This window comes from Pinus tabuliformis, chromosome 1_2 (assembly GCF_031772625.1).
Source record: "Pinus tabuliformis cultivar Carrire ecotype Pingquan chromosome 1_2, CPIR1, whole genome shotgun sequence".
NCBI classification, from domain to species: domain Eukaryota; kingdom Viridiplantae; phylum Streptophyta; class Pinopsida; order Pinales; family Pinaceae; genus Pinus; species Pinus tabuliformis.
In genome coordinates, this window is record NC_142298.1 from 632,999,074 (window position 1) to 633,022,076 (window position 23,003).

A 23,003-nucleotide genomic window follows, 5' to 3' on the forward strand; every position below is an offset into this window, starting at 1 on the left:
ACCATGAAAATCTCCTTGGGGCACTCAGATTATATAAGCTACACAACTTAAAATTGCAATTACAACAATAAATTTGAATAAAATTATTCAACAAATATAATTGAAAACTTGTCAAAATACTTAACCACAAGATTTTTTTTATTTTCAATTTCTTTATAAAATATATACATAATTAGCATTGAAATATTTTACTCAAGATCAACATTAGTATATTTCATTTTCAATTTTTTTATTTAATATATACATAATTAATATTAAAATGTATTATTTATGGTTTATAATGCTTTTTATTATTATCATTTTTGAAATTTCACATATCAAATTGATATTAAATGAATTAAAAAAATTTTACATCCACTTATTTTGAATCTCTAATTATATCAAGGTTTGATATAAAATTATTTTATTTAAAACGAATATCAAAATATTTTATTTGTAGTTAATACTATTTTTTATTTGTAAATTATATATGTGTGATGATTATTCAAACATTTTATTTAAAGTTTACATTAAAATATTTTTAAAAATTAAAAATATACTATTTTATTATTATTTTATTTTTGTCATATAAAATTATCTTGTTTAATATGGACATTAAAATATTTTATTTATAATTCTACCATGTTGTCATGTCATTTTAAAGAATTTATCAAGCACAATGAAAGTGACATTATAAATATTCTATAATGTTTCCTGCAATCCACACACACATAAAAGATATCTAATATATATATATATATTTTTTTTATATATATATAAAAGAAATCTAATATTTTATTTTTATTTTAAAAGAGATTTCTACTCTCTATTGAATGTGTAAGGGAATTTTTAGTAGAGTAGAAGTCGTGAATTTTTTTTAGCTTAAAGAGATTTGAAATTTCAGGACACTTCAAAGATTATTGGTTAAGATTAAAGACATTTGCATATTAAGAGATTCCATCTCTAGATGATTGGTAGGTTTTTTTTTCCATTGTTTAAATTATATTTTTTGAATTTATAAATGCATGTCTAAATTGTATAAATTGTATATTTTGAATGCATAAATGAGTTTCTACACTTTAAAATTCTTTGAGCTATTTAGATTTTATAAACTACATAGTATAAACTTGTAATTCTAACAAACCATTGCTACACTTTACAGAAAATTCAATGAAAAATAATAATAAAACTACTTAAAAATATTTTAAATATACAAATTTATTTTTTTCAACTCCTTTATACAATATATACATAATTTTTAAGCCCCAAGGGTTAGCTCAGTTGGCCAAAAACGGTGCCTTGCCATTGGGAGGTCATAGGGTCAATTTTGCCCGAGGCCCTTGGGGTTAGGTCTTGCCAATAGGTAGAAAATATTTTCCGGTCTTTTCAATGGTCGAAAACTTTAGATAGGTCGAAAACTTTAGGTCTTGCCAATAGGTTGGGTCTTGCCAATAGGTTGGGTCTTGCCAATAGGTCAGTAGCTTTTGCCAATAGGTCGAAAAATAGGTCGAAAACTTTAGGTCTTGACAATAGGTTGGGTCTTGCCAATAGGTCAGGTCTTGCCAATAGGTCAATAGGTCGAAAATATTTTCCATTGACGTAGGTCTTGCCAATAGGTCGAAAATATTTTCCATTGACGTAGGTCTTGCCAATAGGCCAATAGGTCGAAAAATAGGTCGAAAACTTTAGGTCTTGACAATAGGTTGGGTCTTGCCAATAGGTCAGGTCTTGCCAATAGGTCAATAGGTCGAAAATATTTTCCATTGACGTAGGTCTTGCCAATAGGTCGAAAATATTTTCCATTGACGTAGGTCTTGCCAATAGGTCGAAAATATTTTCAGTCGAAGTAGGGGCAAAGTGTTCGTAAACCACACTATACATATATATTTCAAATTCCATAGATATATGAACATTTAAATCTTTTATTTATACACCATATTCTTTATATACTTCATAGACTTCCTAAGCTAGCTTTAAATTCCAGCCAAAACCACCTAAGGCTTAACCGAGGATGGCATAAGGACACAAGGGCCTGGTTAAACTATTGGGAGATCAATGAGAATGATGCTTTGCAAAACATAAATAACATTAAAGATATTGTTACTTCTAAGTTCAAAGAAAAATTGTGGTGTGAGAAAGATTTAGCGTCTAAAAGAAAATTAAGTTATTATAAGAAGGTCATCAACCCCACCCTTGAAGATCAAAAGTATCTCTCTATTCTAACTAGCTCAAAAAAGAAAACTAATATAGCAAAGATTAGAACGAATTCTCATGAGCTCCATAGTGAGACTGGCCGCTGGGTAGTTCCTAAAACGCCATGGAGGGAAAGGATCTGCCATATTTGTGAGAATAAGAGCATCGAGGATGAAAACCACTTCCTCCTAGAGTGCCCTGCATACAACCACATTAGATCTCAATTTCACAACCTTTGTTACAATACCGACCTTTCTAGCCTTTTACAATGCCAAAATTATAGTGAACTCGGGAGGCTTCTCTCCAAGCTTTTTGAGCATCGGAATAAAATCTTAAATCAAAATAAATAATTTGACTTTTTAGGTCCGATAGATCATTATTTGGTCTCAGTGGACGTTAACGACCATCATCATCATCATTAAAATAATTTTTTATTAATATATATTTTTAATTAGAAGTGAATTTTAAAAAAAATTATTTATTATCTATTAATTTTATTTATTGTTACTAATAATTTCTAGATGCTAAATATAAATTTTTTTATTATGCTAAATATAAATTTTATATAAAAAATTAAGTAAATTATTCATTTCCCTAAAAATTAATTGAAATTTTAAACTTTTAATTATTGAAATATTTTATTATATTTAATATTAAAAATAATATTATTTTTTTACATTTTTATATAAAAATATATGTATAAATTTGATATTAATAAGTAAAATATTTTATTATATTCAATATTAAAAATATTATTATTATTTATTTATATATAAATATATGTATAAATTTAATATTAAAATATATTAATTAAGTTAAATATTTAAATAAATTATTTAAGGACTATATTAAAATATAAAATTAGCAAAATTTATTATTTATTATTTTTTTTAAATTAATATAAATTTATGTTATTAAATATGGACACAAAATTTATTTATATATAAATATATGTATAAATTTAATATTAAAATACATTAATTAAGCTTAATATTTAAAGAAATTATTTAAGTACTATATTAAAATATAAGATCTGCAAAATTGATTATTATTATTATTTTTTAAATTAATATAAATTTATGTTATTAAATATGGACACGAGAATATTTAATTTATGAGTGAGAGTTGAATGAAATACTTTTGTTAATGAATTGTAAAATTAGCAAGGATAGTATTAAAAAATTTATAATATTTATAATGGAAATTTTACGATGTTTTGAATTAAAATTAATTATATTTATTTATTTTCGTCACAATTTATTTTAAATATTTTATTTTTATTAATAAAAAAATTAACACCCCGGAGGTTGAGATTGAATAAGAAAGCAATTTTTCAACAAACTATATCGTAGAATGCACCTCTTCGCGTAGTTAAATAGAGTTGGATGAAATTTCATAAATTCAAAAAAATAACAAATGGATCTTTGTTTTTAAAAACGAATGAACATGGTTTATTAACCTTCTTACAGTAAAGAAAATATACGGTGCAAACATGGGAGGAAAATCATAACCTTCTTCAAGTCGTAAATATGAAAAATAAGCCCAGAAAAGATAGTATATCAAAATGAAATATAACTCCGCCATGTAAATTTGATTCAAATTTGACCTTCAATATGAAACAGCAATTTGCAGTGAGTTGACACAAAGCAAGCTTGTCCTCGATATAGCTTGTACTGTCTTTATGTGGCATCCACTCCTGCTTTCCTCACGGTTTAATTAGCTAATACATTTTAGTCCCCCAAACAATTATGCGACGCGCTTTCCTCAAGGTCTAATTAAGTTCATCAATCATTCCTATTATTTCTTTCTTTTACACAAAGCCCCCACCATTTACTTAAAATCATTGACTCTCAATTGAGTGTGACTAGGCATCCTCCAGATCGTCGGAACATCTTGTATTCGAAGAAACCCACCAAACTTTAATCTCGTGATCCACGCTCCCGCTGTACACGTGGCATCCCATCGCAACATCTACAGACGCGGCAATGGATTTAACGGGCCCTCTGTGACCTTCTAACACTGCCAAACACTGATGCGCGTTTTCCTCTCCTCTTTTCCACACTCTGACTGTATTATCAGCAGATCCACTGCATAAAAATTCTGCAACACTCGCCAAGCATAAAATTGCGCGTTTGTGACCTCTCAAAGCACCGGACACGGTCATATGCCGCGCGCTACCCTCCTTTTGCCAGACAATGATGGAACGATCACAAGCTCCAGAGTAGAGAATGGAGCCGTTTGGGCTGAGAGCCAATGCGTTGATAGCAGATTTGTGTCTCTCAAGCGTTGCAACCAGAGAATGTTTTATCTCGCCTGAGGCCTTTGCCCAGATTTTGATTCTGGAATCCGCAGATCCTGTGTAAACAAAACCATCTGTCGAAACCACAAGCGCATTGATGGCGTCGTCGTGCGCTCTGAAAGATTCAACGCATCTCAAGTCGGAAAGCCTCCAGATCTTCACCGTCCTGTCCCACGAAGCCGAGTATAAAAACCCTTTTGTATCAACCGACAGAACCGATATGGTATCCACATGTTCAATCCAGAGAGCCTTCCTGTGCCTGCGCACTTCGACATACTTGCCAGGAAGTATGGCGTTGATCACATAATCCTTGAGGGTCGGCATTGTGGCCACCAGCTTAGGGCCTGACATCTTTCCAGTGCTTTTCCAAACTCTAATTCTATGATCTTGATGCGCGCTGTATATCCTGTCGCCAGAAAGCAGAATACACTTCACAGCCCCATCTCCGTGCCCAAACTGACAGTGCCCATTGACCTCGGGATTTCTCCATATTCGAATTTTATTTCCGGAGGACCCGCTGTACAGGAGCTTGCCTTCCATTGCTAGAGAGAAAACGCACCCACCATGGCCTCTCAGTGTAGCTACGCACCGACAAACGGTGCCTCCGCCGTTGGTCTTCAGAGACTCATGATCTATGATCCCAATAGAGGGGATTGATGCTAGACTGCTATCTGAACAACCACTTGGCTGTGATTGAATGTTTACCTGAGAAGAAATACTAAATTCTGATTGCAGGCTTGTCACACGCCTTTCACTGTAATCAGACTGTGAGCTACCCTCTGACATGAGGCAACTCGCTTGAGATGCTTCTTCAAGACTGTCCTGAGATTTAACCATGTTATCTTTAGAATCCTTCATGGCTGAAGAATCCTTAATCTTCCTTGAAACTGAGCTTGCTCTAGAAAAGAAGGAGGACATGTGCTGAAATTGAACTTGAATACCCATCTTATTGCAACTGAGATTGATGACATTCACAGGATAAGCTAAAATTTCTAAAAATGGAACCCCGTGTCTGCCTAAATCATGTCCAAGCAGACCAGTTACTTATTCTAAGTGACACACCGTATTTTTCCTGGAAGGTGTGAGGCAAGCTGTCGGGCATCGACCGAGGAAGGTGAATAGAAGATTGTATGTTGATAAGGTGGGCATATTTTAAGTTTAAATGATAAAAGTGTTGATTATGGGCCACATCCGTACTTTCGAGATACTCAAAAAAAATACAAGCATAAGCTTATGGCACTTTAATGGAGTACAAATAAAAAAATACCGCCTCCGATTATAAGGCCGCTCAACATGGCTTTATGAGCAGAAATGTTTGTTTAGAAATGAGATGAAAAGGTATTTCCTATACTACAACTAATTTTCCTTTCATAGCCGAATCCGACTCAAACGCGGTCGGTGTCAATAAAAAGATTTGTGGAAACCTATGGAGGTACGTAACGAAGACATGTTTTGTCTTTTTGACACCCCTAAGAGACGAAAAAATAAATGCCAAATGTTTCCAGCTAACTAACCTAGAAGGACAGTGGCTTGATTTTCCTATGAATGGCAGGAATCTTTAAGCATTTGATTTCACCATAGGGGAAGGCCTCAAAAAGTGTTACCCGCGGATTAGGCATTACACTTTGCACCAGCAGCCGCGTCACACTTTCCACCTGTAGTTCCAGATCTAGCAGTAGTACATCCAGCTGATCATGTTGATTCTAGATAAGATTCTATTGTAAAATTGAAATCAGAGGGGAGGAACCGAGGGGACACAGTAGTTCTTTGACTTTAATTGAGTATATATGTTAATTTAAATATGTTATATTCTAACATATATTTAAGTCATGTCGTTAAAATTTTGGTAATCACATGAGAAACATAAAGTATTGAACGTACGTACGGTTTATGGAGAATTTGGAACGTCTCATGGCGCTGAGGGAGAGCTTAGGGAAAGTTGAACCTGCAACCTGGTGCCTACAATGAGGATTGACGCTGGTTCAGATTTATCAACAAGGTCCGGTCTATTGTCCACAAAACTACCTGGCATCTTACATCACTTGTGAGGACGAAACATACTTTGCACTCGTACAAATATTGGTTTTATTTCTCTTAACCACCATGCTTACCATGAGGGTTTTGTTGATGGTTCTCATATGATTTCCTTTTTTTGAAAATGTGTTTTTGCTCTCGTTACCCGACTTCTTATCTTCTTGAAGCATCTACGATCTCCAACCCTCTCTTTGAACCCCATCCCTGTTTTTCCCTTGACTTGGATTTTTGCCCTCTCGCTCGACATTGCAATTCTTGGTGCGAGGGTTGTTGTGGGGGTGGAAGTATTGGGTGGTCATGCTTATGTTGTTGGTGGAATTGGGGTCTTTGTTGGTTTCGTATTTGTGGGTTGTATACATATTGCTTATAACAGATAAATTTGAAGATATAAAAGGAGAAAATGTGATATCTTGGAGTACTTAAGAACATAGTTTGGAGTACTTACGAACATATCAGAGGAGGAGAAGTCATAGATTTGAGTACTTCAGATGTTGCATGAAATTGGTGGGTGCAGAGAAAATTTCAAAGGAATGTCTTTGTTTGTCGTCGTTATAGAATATTGAGGATTGTTGTAAGAGATCTCTTGTTTGGGAGATAGGTGATGATGATGCCTATATGGTGGTCACGTTGGTATGAGTCGTAGAGATTGTATATCCGGGCCTATATGGTGGTCACGTTGGTATGAGTCGTAGAGGTTGTATATCCGGGCCTGATATGAGCATGAGCATCTTGTAAACTTGATCTTGAGACCTCTCTACTGTTTCGAAGTTGTTCTAGTTTCGATTATGGACTCCTAAGGTGGTGGATTGTTTCTGGCAACTGATATTTTTTTTTGACAGCGGTAAATTTGGATAGCCCATCTTCCAAGGAGTAGTTTCGGGGATAGACTCGCTTTTTATGGACATTTCCCATTTGGGATTTTATTCCTATATTTTACCTCTTCTGGAGTGACGAAGGTAGTAATTGTTGGTCGATGTTTCAATAAAAAAATTTATTCTCGGATCTTTGAACTTGATTTTTGGGGGGTTAGCTAAGAGATACGGAGGGGTATTGGTCTGCCTGAAGCATTTTCTGCGCGTCCTTGAGTCGTCGTTCCTCTCGGTTTTTCCTCTTCATTAACTTTCTCGCGTGTGTCAATAATAGTTAGTGTTTGGTTGTGTTCAAGATAATGGAAAATATCCTAGAATAGGTTGAGTTGGTTCACGTAACCTCAGGGTAGGAATTAGTTTCTATTTCTTAGGATGTTGTTCTAACTTCCCTAAAACCATGTTTTTTATTTAATGTGTAATGTGCATGAACAATATAGAGCGTTCTGCAGAGCCAGACTCTCCTGGTTCAAACTCTCTTTTGTAGAGCTGACCAGTGGGTTTTATTTTATTAATACAAACATTGCCATTTTTATCACGGTATCAAAGCATCAGGGCTGAGGAACTATACGCTCACTGGTGGCTGGTTTTTTGAACCGAGATCATCGCAGTTGTAAGGTGGATAACTGCAACGATTATGAGATCGTCGCTGGTTCTGAGTGTACCTTAGCTCTTTCATGTGTATTTTTAACTTTTTCGTCGCAGGAAAGACGTGTACAACTGCGACGACGTTGCAAAAAAGACAGGCATATATGCGACAATCGTGGAAGCCAACAACAAGGTTGTAGCTACGTGGGGAAGACAAGAACAAAGGTTGTAGCTGTCAGAAAAGCTGCGTGAGGAAGCCAAGAACAAGGTTGTAGCTAACAATAGAAGGTTGTCTGGAGGTTGTGAAGGAAGCCACGGTGATCAGTGGGTGTGCTGTGAGATCAAACAACATTGAAGATCAATTATCTGACTTTGTTACAGCTCTGGGGTAAATTTAACATCTTTTACCTGTCGATTTTTTTTTTCTAAATCGTCAAGATGAATAACAATATTTTTGAAGCATGCATGAACAGGCATAACAATCTCAATATTTTTAATTATGAAAATTGGAAGTTCAAGATGCAGACTCTGCTAGAAGTGCAAAGTGTTTGGACGATTGTGAATGGGGATGAGCTGAAGCCCGTGACTGGATCAGCATCGATCTCAGATTGGGAGAAACGAGAAAGCAGAGCAAGGACAATGTTAAAGATGTCAGTGAAAGACTGCATCATACCGAACATCAAAGAATGTAAGTCAGCTAACGAGATCTGGGGAATTCTGAAGGAATTGTATGAGATCAAAAATTCAAATCGTCTTCTGTTCCTCAAGAGTAAGATCCTAATGTTGAAGATGGAGGAGAATGAAACAATTGCTTCATTCGTAGCAAGGATCAAGGATCTGAAAAACAAATTATCAGACATTGGTCATACAGTTGACGATACAGATCTTGTGACCATTACAATGAATGGTGTCACTGATGATTATCAAATTTTCATCACTGGAATAAATGATTGAGAGAAGATCTCGCATTTTGAAGAGCTGACAAGTATACTGATGCAAGAAGAAGAGAGGAGATCGACTCTGAAGCCCCAGAGTGTCGATATTGCATTAATGGCAAAGAAACTTCTACAAAGGGAAAGGAGGTCCATAACAGCAAAACGGAGCAAGTTCACAGAAACGGCCAAATCAGACCCCAAGGTATGCATCCAAATAGAAACTACTCTGAAACTAAATGTTTTTATTGCGGAAAATTAGGTCATATTGCCAGGGAATGTAGGAAAAAGAAATATCATGAAGAATCGCAGAAGCAAAAAAGACATGCAGGTCATCTCGCGAATGGTGATCAAGTGAAAATTTTAGATTGTTCATGGTAGATCGTGATGAAAATGTTAATGCAGACATCTGGTATGTAGATTCAGGAGCGTCAACACACATGACAAGGAATAAGCACTGGCTCGAGGATTTTAAAGAAATCAACGAAAGCGCACAGATTTACCTAGGTGATGACAGAAGTCATCAAATCAAAAGATGTGGGAAAGTTTCTGTTATTCTACCTAATGGTAATATCAAACAAATTTATAATGTTATATATGTGCTTGGCATAACAAAGAACTTGATTTCTGTATCTATGATTACATATCAATATTTGAAAGTTGAAATTTTAAAATCTAATTGTTATATTAAAGATCTGCTAGATGGCATGAAGACAATTGCTATAGGAATTCGAACAGGAGGATTGTACAAGTTGGATGTGAGACCTGCACTAGTTCAAGCATTGACAACAACAAGCCTGACTACAGAAGAGCTTTGTCATCAGAGATTCGGCCACATCAACTACAATGATTTGCTGTTACTACAAAAGAAGGAAATGGTAAGAGATCTCCCTATATTAAAGCAAGTACATAATGATTGTGATGCCTGTACCTAATGCATAGAGAAGAATTCCATGTTCGAGTAGAAAAGAAACAGAGGGATATATTGGAATTAGTGCACACAGACCTTTGCGGACCCATGCAAACAAAATCATTAGGAGGTGCACTATATTTCCTACTGTTTATTGATGACTGTACGAAGTTTTCCTAGGTGTATTTCTTAAGTAAGAAGAGTCATACATTCGAATACTTTAAGCAGTTTAAAAATATGATTGAAAGACAACAGGAAAACAGATAAAAATTCTTCGTTTTGATCAAGGGGAAGAATACATGAAGGATAAGCTTATCAGATATTGTAAAGATCATGGAATTATGCAGCAGTTCACAGTACCCATACTCCACAGTAGAATGGAGTAACAGAAAGAAAGAACTGAACAATGGTGGAATGTGCTAGAAGTATGCTAAACGGTAAGAATCTTTTGAATGGTTTTTGGGTTGAAGCAGTGAATACTGTAGTTTATTTGAAAAAGAGGAGTCCTACAAAAAGTCTTGAGTCTAAAACTCCTTTTGAAGCATTATATGGATATAAGCCTACAGTAAAACACTTAAGAATATTTGGATCTAAAGCATTTTCCCACATTCCAAAGGAAGATAGAAGAAAATTAGATTCAAAAGCCATTAGATGTACTTTTATAGGGTATTTTTTGTCATATAAAGCATACAGATTATTTAATCCCTCTACTCACAAGATTTTTGTTAGTAGAGATGTTAAATTCCATGAGCAAGATCATGAAGAACCTGATGAGCACTATAATGGATGGGGCATTCTGTACTTTGAGGAAGAAGAAGTAGAGAACAATCAAGGTCAGCAACAGACAAGGGCAGAGGATGAACAACAACAACAACAACAACAGCAACAACAACATGAAGAAATAAATGATAATCAAATAAGGTTTGAAACCACCACCCCACCACTCAAGAGATCAGTTAGGAAAGCTCAAATGCTTGCAAGATAGGGAAAATGCTTTTATAACTAGTATGATGAATGTGGTTGAACCGTCTAGTTATAAAGAAGTAAATGAATGTAGTGAATGGAAAACAACCATGGAACACGGATATGATTCAATAATCAGAAATAACACTTGGGAATTGGTTGAACTTCCTAGAGGAAAATAGAGCATAGGTTGTAAATGGTTATATAAACCAAAGATTAATGCAGATGGAACCATAGAAAAACTAAAAGCTAGGTTGGTAGCAAAAGGGTACTCATAAAAAGAAGGGATAGACTATGAAGAAACCTTCGCCCCTGTAGCTAAATTGAATACTATAAGAATGTTAATTGCTTTAGCTACTAAGAAACATTGGATGATGCACCAACTAAATGTAAGTCTGCATTTTTGAATGTAGAACTAAAAGAAGAAGTTTATCTAGAGCAACCGGAAGGGTTTGTCTAGAAAGGAAAAGAACATTTAATCTATAGACTGAAGAAAGCACTTTATGGACTAAAACAAGCTCCTAGGTCATGGTATGAGAAAATTGATTCATTTTTTCTACAAGCTGGCTATAATAGAAGTAAGAATGAACCTAATCTTTACACCATGAAAGATGAACAAGGGTGCATAGTGTTGATTTCATTATATGTAGATGATTTGATAATTACAGGTGATGCTACATATCTAATTAATGAAATCAAGCAACATATGTCACAGAGGTTTGAGATGAAGCACCTTGGTGAACTCTGATACTATTTGGGTCTTGAGATCTGGAGAGATTCAGGTCAAACATTTCTATCCCAAGAAAAGTATGTTAAAAGCCTATTAGAAAAGTTTAGAATGGATCAGTGTAAGCCTACGCCGCTACCACTACAGTAGAACATCAAATTGCAGTGTGAGGATGGCTCAAAAGAGGCGGATGCAACACTTTACAGACAACTGGTTGGGAGTTTAATCTACCTAACCACCACTAGACCTGATTTGGCTTATGCAGTCAGTGTGCTAAGCCAATTTATGTCTAAGCCACTTGAAAGCCATTGGAATGCAGCGAAGAATGTTTTTAGGTATCTACAAGGTATTGTAGATTATGGAATTATTTACACTGATTGTTCTGATGTTAGATTGGATCCACTTGTTGATCGATCGACCGACCTTCTAGGACTGGATATAACATTATAATATCTTGAAGATTAGTGGGCTTATCTTGGCAGTTGATCTGAATGCAACTCTCATGGCATAGGAGTCTTGAGGGACGCACAACAGGCCAGATCCACTTGTTGATCGACTATACAACCTTTTTGTTGATAATCATTTGGTGGACATTTTCCCTTGCCCACTTTCCCCAGCATGGAACAATAGGTGGGTGGGAGTTGAACATGTGGGGAAACAACTACATAGATTTTTGGTGCAAGAATATTTGATTGAAAGGCTTGGAAATTTGAATTCAAGGGTACATAGGTCATACATTTCTAATCACACACCTATTATACTCATGTGGAGGATGGATAATTTACAAAAGGGGATTCCTTCCAAATTTAATAAAGCATTGTTGGATGATACTCAATATAATGACTTGGTAAAATCCCCTTGGTCCAAAATGACTGGCCTAAGGGACACATCGGTGATGAGGTCCCTATTTAAAAAACTCAATATAATAAAAACTAGAACTTGGATATGGGAGTGAAATAAGAAGCAAACGCTGATAGTGGAATTACAGAGGATCACCCGTGACATTTCTAGCTTTGGCAATGCAATGGAATAAAAAATTCTGACTCGAGAGGATTTGGACCACCTAAAGTCGCTGGAAGACAAGAAAATTGAGATCCTTAACATACAAGATATAACCTGGAGGCTAAAGAGCAGAGCGACATGGTTACGTGAGGGAGACCCGAATACCAAGTTTTTTCATAAGTACACTAATCATCGGAAACATATAAATGTTATATAGTATATTGAATCCTCTGATGGGCAAATGAAACACACTACTCCTGAGATTCAAGATGAGGCTGTCAAATTCTTCAAACAATTCTACAAGGCCAGGGTGGAAGTAGACTTTAGTGATCAAATTTGGGCAATGAACCAATATCCAATAATGTTTGATGACAATATGAATGAAGAAGTTTATAGACTTTTAACCCTAGAGGAAATATCACTCGTTCTTAGGTCCTTTGCTAAAGACAAAAGCCTGGGACCAAATGGATGGGATGTGGAGTTTTTTATTCATTTCTTCGAGCTGATGAGACAAAATCCTCTGGAGATGGGACACAAACCCTGCTATGGCCATAGTAACAGTTTTTAGATTGCGGTGGCATCAATATAAGGACAATTATGAAATACCGAAAAATCAGATTGCGTAATAACTTGTGCTATTTTATATGCCATGCACTCAGAAGGACATCTTTCGACTCATCCAGTGCAATCTCAACAAAATTCTTTCCCATGACAATTTTTACATCTCCATCATTTTATCAAAATATAAAATAAAGGTATGATTCATTATGGCTAGCAAATTTTAGTGAATAAATAATAATTCATTGTATCAAAATCTAAATAACAAAGAACTTAGAATGTAAATGGGAGAAATTAGTGGACACTTTGTTTTGAGGAAGCACGAATTTGATCGCGCTTTTGAGGACTATGGATTTAAATTACTCGTTGAAGTCTCTTTCTTGAAAGAAAGATTTAAAGAGTTCAAAGATTTTATCTTGGAAGTTGTATCTACATAAATGCAATGTGGCAGAAGTAGAAATGACCCAAGAATCTAGTTGAATAAATGAATTTGAAATTAAATGAAACATAACTTCTTTTATCATTGTGGAAGAACTGAAACAGATCTATGGGACATCATAAAAATAAATTCCATGAAATTTATCTAGTTCTATTTAGCTGTATAAGATATGTGCTGTAAATACAAATATATATCTCTCAAATTGCTTTGTATATCAACACAATTATAAACTTTTCATCTCTGCATGCGGTAGAAAAAATATTTTTTTTCTATATTCTAACAATTTGAGAACGCGATTTTTTCTATATTCTAATAATTTGAGAATGCTTCCTATATGTTTGCTAGAAAATTCAATTCAACAAAGCATTTAGCCCTTTGGACTGGTTCATCATATCTAGAAAATTCAATTCAACAAAGCATTCAGCCCCTTGCGGAAGCTTCATATATGTTTGCTATGAAATTGTATCATTTATAGCCCAAAGCTTTGTACTGAGAGCATGGGAAAGGGTTATAATGTATTTAATTGGATGGGAATGGTTTAAGGCTTTTGCAGATAATGGGAAAGCCTTTATATTTTTGTTGAGATTTTATTATGCTTTTGTATTAGTGGTGATGAGATATTAGGGCCCATGTTTGGAGGTAGTGGCTAGGAAGGGCAATTTGAGTGAGCAGAAAGAAATGGAAAGAAAATGTATATTGACATGCAAAATTGATGGTGAAAGGCACGTGTTGAGTCCTTAATTGTTTGAACTCTAATATGTTGAAATTTGACAATGAATTATGTAAATATGTGTAAAATTGTATTAATTACTGCCAAGTTAGTTTTACACCGAAACAACGGTTATGTAATGGAGGAGGCTCTTATAAAAATTGATGAATGCTCGAACTATTGTATCATGGAGAATCATTCTTGATCAAATAAAGAATCCAATCCCTTGCCCCATGGATGTTTCCTTGACACCCTGTCAAGGTTTAGCCACGTAAAATCTTGTGTTTTTACTTGTGTTCGGTTTCCATTCAGTTTCATTTTATACCTTTCTTGTTTAATTAATCGCTTAAACCAACAAGTGGTATCAGAGGTTTGAGTTGATCTTACGGAAGAGAAAGACGCTGTGTCCTGAGAAAGTCGATTAAAATATTTGAGCCTGCGGAGCCGTTGGTGGAACGTTGTCCAGAGCAGCTGTGTTTGCAAGGAGGAGGAGTGATGAACGTTGCTACCATTATTAACATTGGACGTTGTCAAGGGATTTAGCCCACTAGTGCTATAGGAGAAAGAAGTATGCACAACACATTTTTTTTATTGAGTTGAGTTTAGACGCTGCGTTTTTTTTCCTTTTTATTTTTTATTTTTTTGAAGCGGTAAAGCTTGAAGAAGTATGCACAACACATTTTTTATTGAGTTGAGCTTAGATGCTGCGTTTTTTTTCAGAAGTGGTTTTTCTGAAGAAATAAATCCTGAAGAAGTACGCATTTTTTGTAAGTCCAAAGGAGGAAGCCTGCTAGTGGTTGATCCATCGTTCGAGAAACTGAAACTATTGACCTGTCCCACTGATGGTCGTGCTATCGGTCAAAGAAATACGCGTTCCATCGTTGAAGCCGCTGGCATGTTCAGAGCTGCCCATAATTACGGTAAAGCTTGTTGGCCTGTCCAAAGTCGCAAAGCATTCGATAGTTGGTGCCGGTTGGTGGGACACACAGTGCCACAGAGCAGTCCAGTGGGCAAATACTGCGTGAAGAAGGTTTTTTCTATTTAAAAAAAAAATTCAGGAAACTAAAGCAGGGTTTCTTTAAATTGAAGAACATAGATTTTTTTCCAGGAAAATTGAAATTAAATAAAAGAGATATTTTATTTTATTTTATTTTATTTATTTCAATAGATTGAAAAAAGGGGGGGGGGGGGCAATTTTTTGGAAAGGAACAAAATTCTAGAATTTTCTTTGGTAACAGAAATTGGATTAGAAAAAATAGAATTCTGGAATTTTCTTTGGTAACAAAAATTGGAGTAGAAGATATTAGAAACCCTAGTTGGAAGACAAAAACCCTAGGAGGAAAGAAATGGCCAAAATGACAAATGCAAAGTTCGAAGTGGAGAAATTCATGACAAGAACAACTTTGCTTTATGGAAACTGAAAGTTAGGGATTTTCTGGTGCAACAAGGGTTGCACAAAGCATTGGACAGGGCAAATAAGAAACCTGCTAGCATGACAGATTCAAACTGGGAGGACTTGGATGCCCGAGCTCTCAGTACCATCAGGTTATGCCTGGCGGATGAAGTTCTCTTCAACATTGTTGAAGAGAGTACAACTGCAGGTTTATGGGAAAAACTGGAAAAACTATATATGACAAAATCATTAACCAATAGAATTTATTTGAAAACACAATTGTACAGTCTTTAGATGAAGGAGGGTACAAAAGTTGCAAAACATTTAAATGTTTTTAATACACTTATATGTCAATTATCAGATATGGAAGTTAAAATTCAGGAAGAAGACAAAGCTATAACCTTGTTGTGTTCTCTGCCCGAGTCGTGGGACCACTTCGTAACTTCAATCAGTTTGAGCATGACTGATTCTTTGAAATTTGAATCAATTGTGGGAATGCTCTTATCTGAAGAAGTACAGAGGAAATCTAGTACTGAAACAACTGCACCAGAAGCCATGATAGCCAAAGGATGGTCAAAGGAAAGAGGAGAAAAAACAAGGGGATCTTCCAGATCAAAATAAAAGGGAAAGAAGTGTAAGGTGAAATGTTGGTACTGCAATAAAATTGGACACCTCAAGAAAGACTGTTGGAAACGGAAAGAGTCTGATAACCCAAAGAAGGAAGAAAATCAGGTTGATTCAGGTATGATAGATGAAGTTTTATCTGCTGAAGAATTATGTATGATAGATGAAACTTTACTTGTATGTAATGTCTCTCAAGATTTTGAAAGTTGGATGTTTGACTATGGTGCTTCTCATCACATGTGTCCACACATAAATTGGTTTACTTCACATGACGCTGTAAATGGTAGTTCTGTATTTATGGGTAATAATGTATCATGTCATACTGTTGGGATGGGAAATATCAGGATTAAAATGTATGATAACACAGTTAGAACATTAACTAGTGTTAGACATGTACCTGAATTGAAGAAAATTTTGATTTCTTTGGGAGTGTTGGATTTGGATGGCTATAAGTTTATAGGTCAGAATGGAGTGCTGAAAGTCTCAAAAGGCGCCCTAGTTGTTATGAAAGCAGAAAAGGTTGGAAATATTTACAGACTTAAAGAAAGTACTCAGGTTAGTGAAGCAGTGATTGTGTCAGAGAAAGAAGAAGAAGGTACTCTCCTATGGCATCAACGATTGGGTCACATGAGTGACAAAGGTCTTCAGGAACTGATGAACCGTAAATTACTTCCTGATTTGAAATCCTTGAAGTTGGATTTTTGTAAACATTGTGTGTATGGAAAACAATGTAAACAAAGGTTTAAATCTGGAAGTCATAATAGTAAAGAAATTTTGGATTGTATTCATTCTGATCCGTGGGGACCATCTCTTATTGTATTATATGGAAGTGCTTTATATTTTTTAACGTTTATTGATGATTTCTCCCGTAAAGTTTGGGTCTTTATGTTGAAAAAGAAAGCTGATGTATTCAATGTCTTTAAAAAATTTAAAGCAATGGTAGAAAAAAGAACAGGCAAATCAATTAAATGTTTAAGAACTAACAATGGTGGTGAATTTACTTCTCTATAATTTGAACAATACTGTAAGGATGAAGGAATTGTTAGACATAAAAATGTTGTTTATACTTCTTAGCAAAATGGTGTTGTTGAACGTATGAATCAGACTCTTATGGAAAGAGCCAGAAGCATGATCAACAATGCTAACCTGCAAAAGGAGTTGTGGGCATAAGAAGTGTCCACGACTTGTTATTTAGTTAACAGATCACCTTCAGTAGCAATTAATTGTAAAATTCCTAAATAAGCTTGGTCAGGTCAGTCGTGTGATTATTCACATTTAAAGATATTTGGTTGTGATGCTTATGCTCTTATTCCTAAAAATCAGCGTTCAAAATTAGACCCAAAATCGAAATGTTATGTCTTTATTGGGTATGACTATGCGATGAAAGGATACAGGTTGTGGGATCCTACTCCACGAAAGATATTCATTAGTAGAGATGTAACATTTGATGAATCTTCTCTTTTAAAATCAAATGTTGAAAGAATTGAACAGGAACGGGTATCGCCAAATCAACAAATTCAGTTGGAGGCTAGACCTTTTCTTGAAAGTCGAAAGGAAGGAGAGACTTCTGGAGGAAAAGGTGATTAAGATACAAAGGAAACTATTGAAGTTTCTGAACCAATTCAACAACCAGTCACTCTAAGAAGGTCTACAAGGGAAAGAAAAACTCCCAAAAGGTATGAAGATTCTGCTTCATCTTTTGCTTTGATTACTGAAGATGGGGAACCTTCTTGTTATCAGGAAGCAATAGATGATATGGATAGTGAAAAATGGAAAATGACTATCAAAGAAGAAATGGATTCCTTAGCCAAAAACAATACCTAGGATCTTGTAGAACTTCCTGAAGGGAGAAGTGTTGTTGGATGCAAATGGGTCTTCAAATTAAAATGGAAAGTTGATGGAAGTATCGAAAGGTATAAGGCAAGGTTGCTAGCAAAAGGGTATTCTTAGGTTGAAGGTATTGACTTTCATGAGATTTTTTCACTAGTTGTGAAACTTGTTTCTATTCATACTGTGTTAGCACTAACTACATTACTTAACCTTGAGTTAGAATAGTTAGATGTTAAAACAAATTTTCTACATGGTGATTTGGATGAAGAGATATATATGGAACAACCAGAAGGTTTTGTACAAGATTGCAACAGAATATTAGTTTGCAAGCTCAGGAAATCATTGTATGGCCTGAGACAGTCTCACAGGAAATGATACAAGAAGTTTGACTCCTTCATGGTGAGCCAGAACTTTATTAGAAGTGAGTATGATCATTGTGTATACTTCAAGAGTTTCAGTGGCATATTCATTATATTAGTTTTGTATGTTGATGATATGCTTATTGTAAGCAAAAGCATGGAAGAGATCAACAGGTTAAAGGCTCAGCTCTCTAGGACGTTTGATATGAAGGATCTTGGAGCAGCAAAACATATCTTGGGCATGGAGATACACAGAGACAGGAAAAATGGTAAGCTTTGGTTATCACAACAGAATTATGTGGAAAGAGTACTTGAAAAGTTCGGTAGGAACAATGTGAAACCTGTTAATGTTCCATTAGCTTCCCACTTTAAGCTTTCTTCGGTTTTGAGTACTAGAACTGATGAAGAAAAGTAGTATATGTCTCGTGTATCATATGCAAATGATGTAGGCAACTTAATGTATGCGATGGTATCTACAAGACCTGACATTTCACATGCAGTTGGAGTTGTCAGTGGATTCATGGAAAATCCAGGTGAAGAACATTGGTGAGTAGTGAAATGGGTGTTTCGGTATTTAAGAGTTACAAATGATCATTGCATCATCTTAAATGGTAGTGAAGGATCATTCTGCAGATATGTGGATGCTGATTATGCAAGTGATTTGGACAAAATGAGATCTACTACAGGTTATGTCTTTACTCTCGTAGGTGGAGAAATTAGTTGGATGTGAAAGCTTCAAGAAACAATTTTTGTCCACTACTGAAGCAGAATATATTGCTGCTTCAGATGCCAGTAAAGAAGAAATATGGTTAAAGGGTCTACTTGATGAGATTGGAAGGACACATGAGAGAGTAAATGTACTCTGTGACAGTTAGAGTGTTATTCACTTGGCTACAAATCCAACTTATCATAGCAAGACCAAGCACATTGATGTAAGGTATCATTTTCTGAGACATGTGATCGATGGCGGAAAAGTAGCTCTGAAGAAGGTCCATACACGGGAGAATTGTGCAGAAATATTCATGAAGCCATTTACAATAGAGAAGTTGCGATGGTGTTTAGCTTCTCTTGGCTTGCAGAAGAGATGATGAATGGGCATGGGAAAGGGATTATGAAAATTGTTGTCAAGGTGGAGTTTGTTGAAATTTGACAACGAATTATGGAAATATGTGTAAAATTGTATTAGTTACTACCAAGTTAGTTTTATACCGAAACAACAGTTATGTAACGGAGGAGGTTCTTATAAAAATTGATGAATGCCCGAACTATTATATCATGGAGAATCATTCTTTATCAAATAAAGAATCCAGTCCCTTGCCCCGTGGATGTTTCCTTGACACTCTGTCAAGGTTTTACCATGTAAAATATTGTGTTTTTACTTGTGTTCAGTTTCTATTCAGTTTCATTTTATATCTTTCTTGTTTAATTAACCGCTTAAACCAACATGCTACAATGGCTACCATGAAATCACAAAATATGTATTTCTCATGCACTCATTCAGCACCCTTGTTCATTACTTTCAGAATCACTCGTTCAATAACCTTTCTCATCAGTTTTTAATGGTGCAGACTGTTGTCTACAATGTATTACTCAGTACACACTTTTGTTGTTTTTGTTTGAATATAGCAGTGCCAAGATACTCATAGTTGAACAGTTCCCTGGGGCTGTTAATTCCATTGGTTCTTTTAAAGCTAATTGCATTTGTGCTTTTAAAGCTAGATCAAATGTTATGTCATGGGATGGAAGAGGACATCTACATACTGATATTGAGATGGCTGAAGATGGAAAACTTCACTTTATAATGAGAAAATCATCTTCCTGCAAGGGAATTCTACTCTTGCTTCTTAGAGATTTTAGTTATTGAATTCTATCAAATCCTTCCCTCTTGGAAAACCAGCTAACCATCATAGTACAAACATATATTCTCTTCAATCCTCCAAGAATTTGACCCCCAGGGGCTCCATCTTCAAAGAGAAAATTATGTTTCTATGATGTCAAGTTGAGAAATGAGCCCCATGCGATTGAATACAAACAATGGAAATAGCAACAACAGCCCACATGTCTGTGATGCTAATTCTCTTATTGCCACCAATAAGATTGACACTAATTTTTTCGAACCCCTCACAAATTCCTACAAGCTTCACTTTGTGGATGAACTTAGTGACCTGGTATAATAAGACATTGACTCTAATCAATGGATTTAAAAAGCCTTTCTGCAAGGTTTTGTCCATTCATTTTGCATTCTATTCCTTTTACAAGGGAAGAAATTAAGTCAAACAAGCAAGTGCATTTTCTCTTATGAGTAGGATATGTACAATTGTGCCTAATTTCACTTTTATTTTTTTAGTTGGCCTTTAAGAAGTGTTTCGTTCAGCATGGACTTCCAAGTAGATTCACAAATGATGTTAGTCTTGAAAAAGTATTTGGCATAATGACTTTAAAAGTTTCAATATGTTTTAGTTGAGAGTAACAATACAAATAAATGGTAGAGCGAAATTTATTTATTACTTTTTGTTAGAGGAAGTAATTTATGTTGCGAAGTAAACAATTTGAGAGTAGCCAACATATAGATCACATATGTCTTCTTTTTGTTGAGAAGAGTAAAGATTTTTCTAGTTAAATTAAACTTTTTAAAGTCAAATTAATTTATTCCCGTTGTTAAATAAATTAAATTATGTTGCAAAAGAAATAGTTACAAACTATACAACATCTAGATCACATAACATATCACAGATTTCTTCATCTATACTTTTCTTCTATAGGCTTCCCTGTGTTTCCTAATTGCTATTATAAATAAATGTGAATATGAAATTTAATATACGTGGAAATGTTAACGCATAACTAAATTGTATCGATAATGTTTGTGCATCCGATGAAACAACATTGAATATCGCACCAAGTGATATATAGGCTGTTGGATTTTACGCAATTGGACCCATGTTCTACGTTGCGTTGAGAGCTCGATATGGAATGTCATCTTCAGAAGTCCAACCTCTAACTAATCTTTCTCACATGCAAAACGACAAGTTGTGATTGATTGTGCTTTTCCTTTTTGTAATTCAAAGATTTTATAATATTCAGAGGAATTTGGTGATGTCATGAATGTTCAAAGTGTTTTTCCTGTGGCAATAATTTAGAATAATTATGGAAAGCAAAAGAACACAGCCAGTTGGTGGGCAGAGTCAAATGCATATTTCAAGAGACCCCCGTATACTTCCAGATGCGATCAATGGAGGATAGGATAAGTAGCATTGAGATGATGGGCTTGTTTTGAGTAATGTGAGGATTGGTTTTATCATAAGAGAAATGCAATATTTGGTTTGAGTAATGTTAGGATTGGTTTTATCCCAAGAGAATCCAATATTTGGTTGATATTATTGAAATTTATTTATTTCTTTTTTAAGTTATATATATATGATAGAAGTTTTTTAAAATTAACTAAATGAATGAGATTTGATAATATCAATGTAAATTTATTAAATATTGAGAGAGTGAAAATCTTTTTATGTTTTGCATTTTAATAAATGTTTGTACCTCAAGAGATTTGATTGTTCTAGGAGCTTGATAACTTTAGGGTTAAATAGATCTAAGATTATCTCACACACACTACTTATCAACTATATATTGAGTAGGGAAGGAATGACACATCCCTTTCATTTTTAACATCATTGTCCACACACGTATATATCAAATCCATACGAAGCATCTAAGTAATTACACATCTCCTTCATTTTGAGCAACACACCAATAAAATGTTCAAGTGATACAATTATGCCTAAGATTGTAATATTTCATTGTTTAAATTGTACTTTTGAATGCATAACTAGATTCAATACCTTGAAAATCTCCTTGGGGCACTCAGATTGTACAGTCTACACAACTTAAAGTTTGTATAATCTACACAACTTAAAATTGAAATTACGGTACCATGAAAATATCCTTGGGTGTAACATCCTAACTATTAAAATAAAAAAATATTTTACCTATCAAACATAAAATCATTATGAAAAAAATTAAATGGATCACCCAATCCAATAATTCGTTGACCCATATTGATTGAAACTATGTTAACACTGTTGATTGTGTTATGGTTTAAGGTTTAGGTGATATGCTACGGTGGCTGTATGCGGTCTCCACACTGGAACTCTACGTGGGTCACTCCACAAAGGACTGCAATTACTCTACGTGATCCAAATGACCTCTGGCAGGCCCCTCTCCATTAAAATGGGAGAGCCCTAAGGCCTCCTCCTGCTAGGTTCATTCATCTCTGTATTGGCCACCTGTGTTGGTGTTAATGTCTTTACTTACTACTGCCTGGAAGGGTCTCGAAACGATGCATCTGGCCTTCCATCCTCCGTTCGATCTGATGCGATCTATGGTTTTGATGCTTCGGGTTTGCTTGGAAGGTTTAATGACTATTTTGGAGGAGAGGTCGGTTCATTTTCTCATGTTTTGTCTCAGCTCTCTATTGTCATGGCAACCCCATGCATAGCTAAGACCAACTTGTCTATGATATTTTAGGTGCATAACTTTGTCCTGTTTGTCTCTGATATTACTTCATTAAGCCTTTTCTGCCACAACTTCAGTGTGTTGTGATG

General features: G+C 35.0%; 1 pseudogene; it reads right to left on the reverse strand.

The window, feature by feature from the left end:
* Nucleotides 1-3,724: 3,724 nt before the first annotated feature.
* On the reverse strand, nt 3,725-5,338 carry LOC149207225 (protein JINGUBANG pseudogene; annotated as a pseudogene).
* Nucleotides 5,339-23,003: the final 17,665 nt, after the last annotated feature.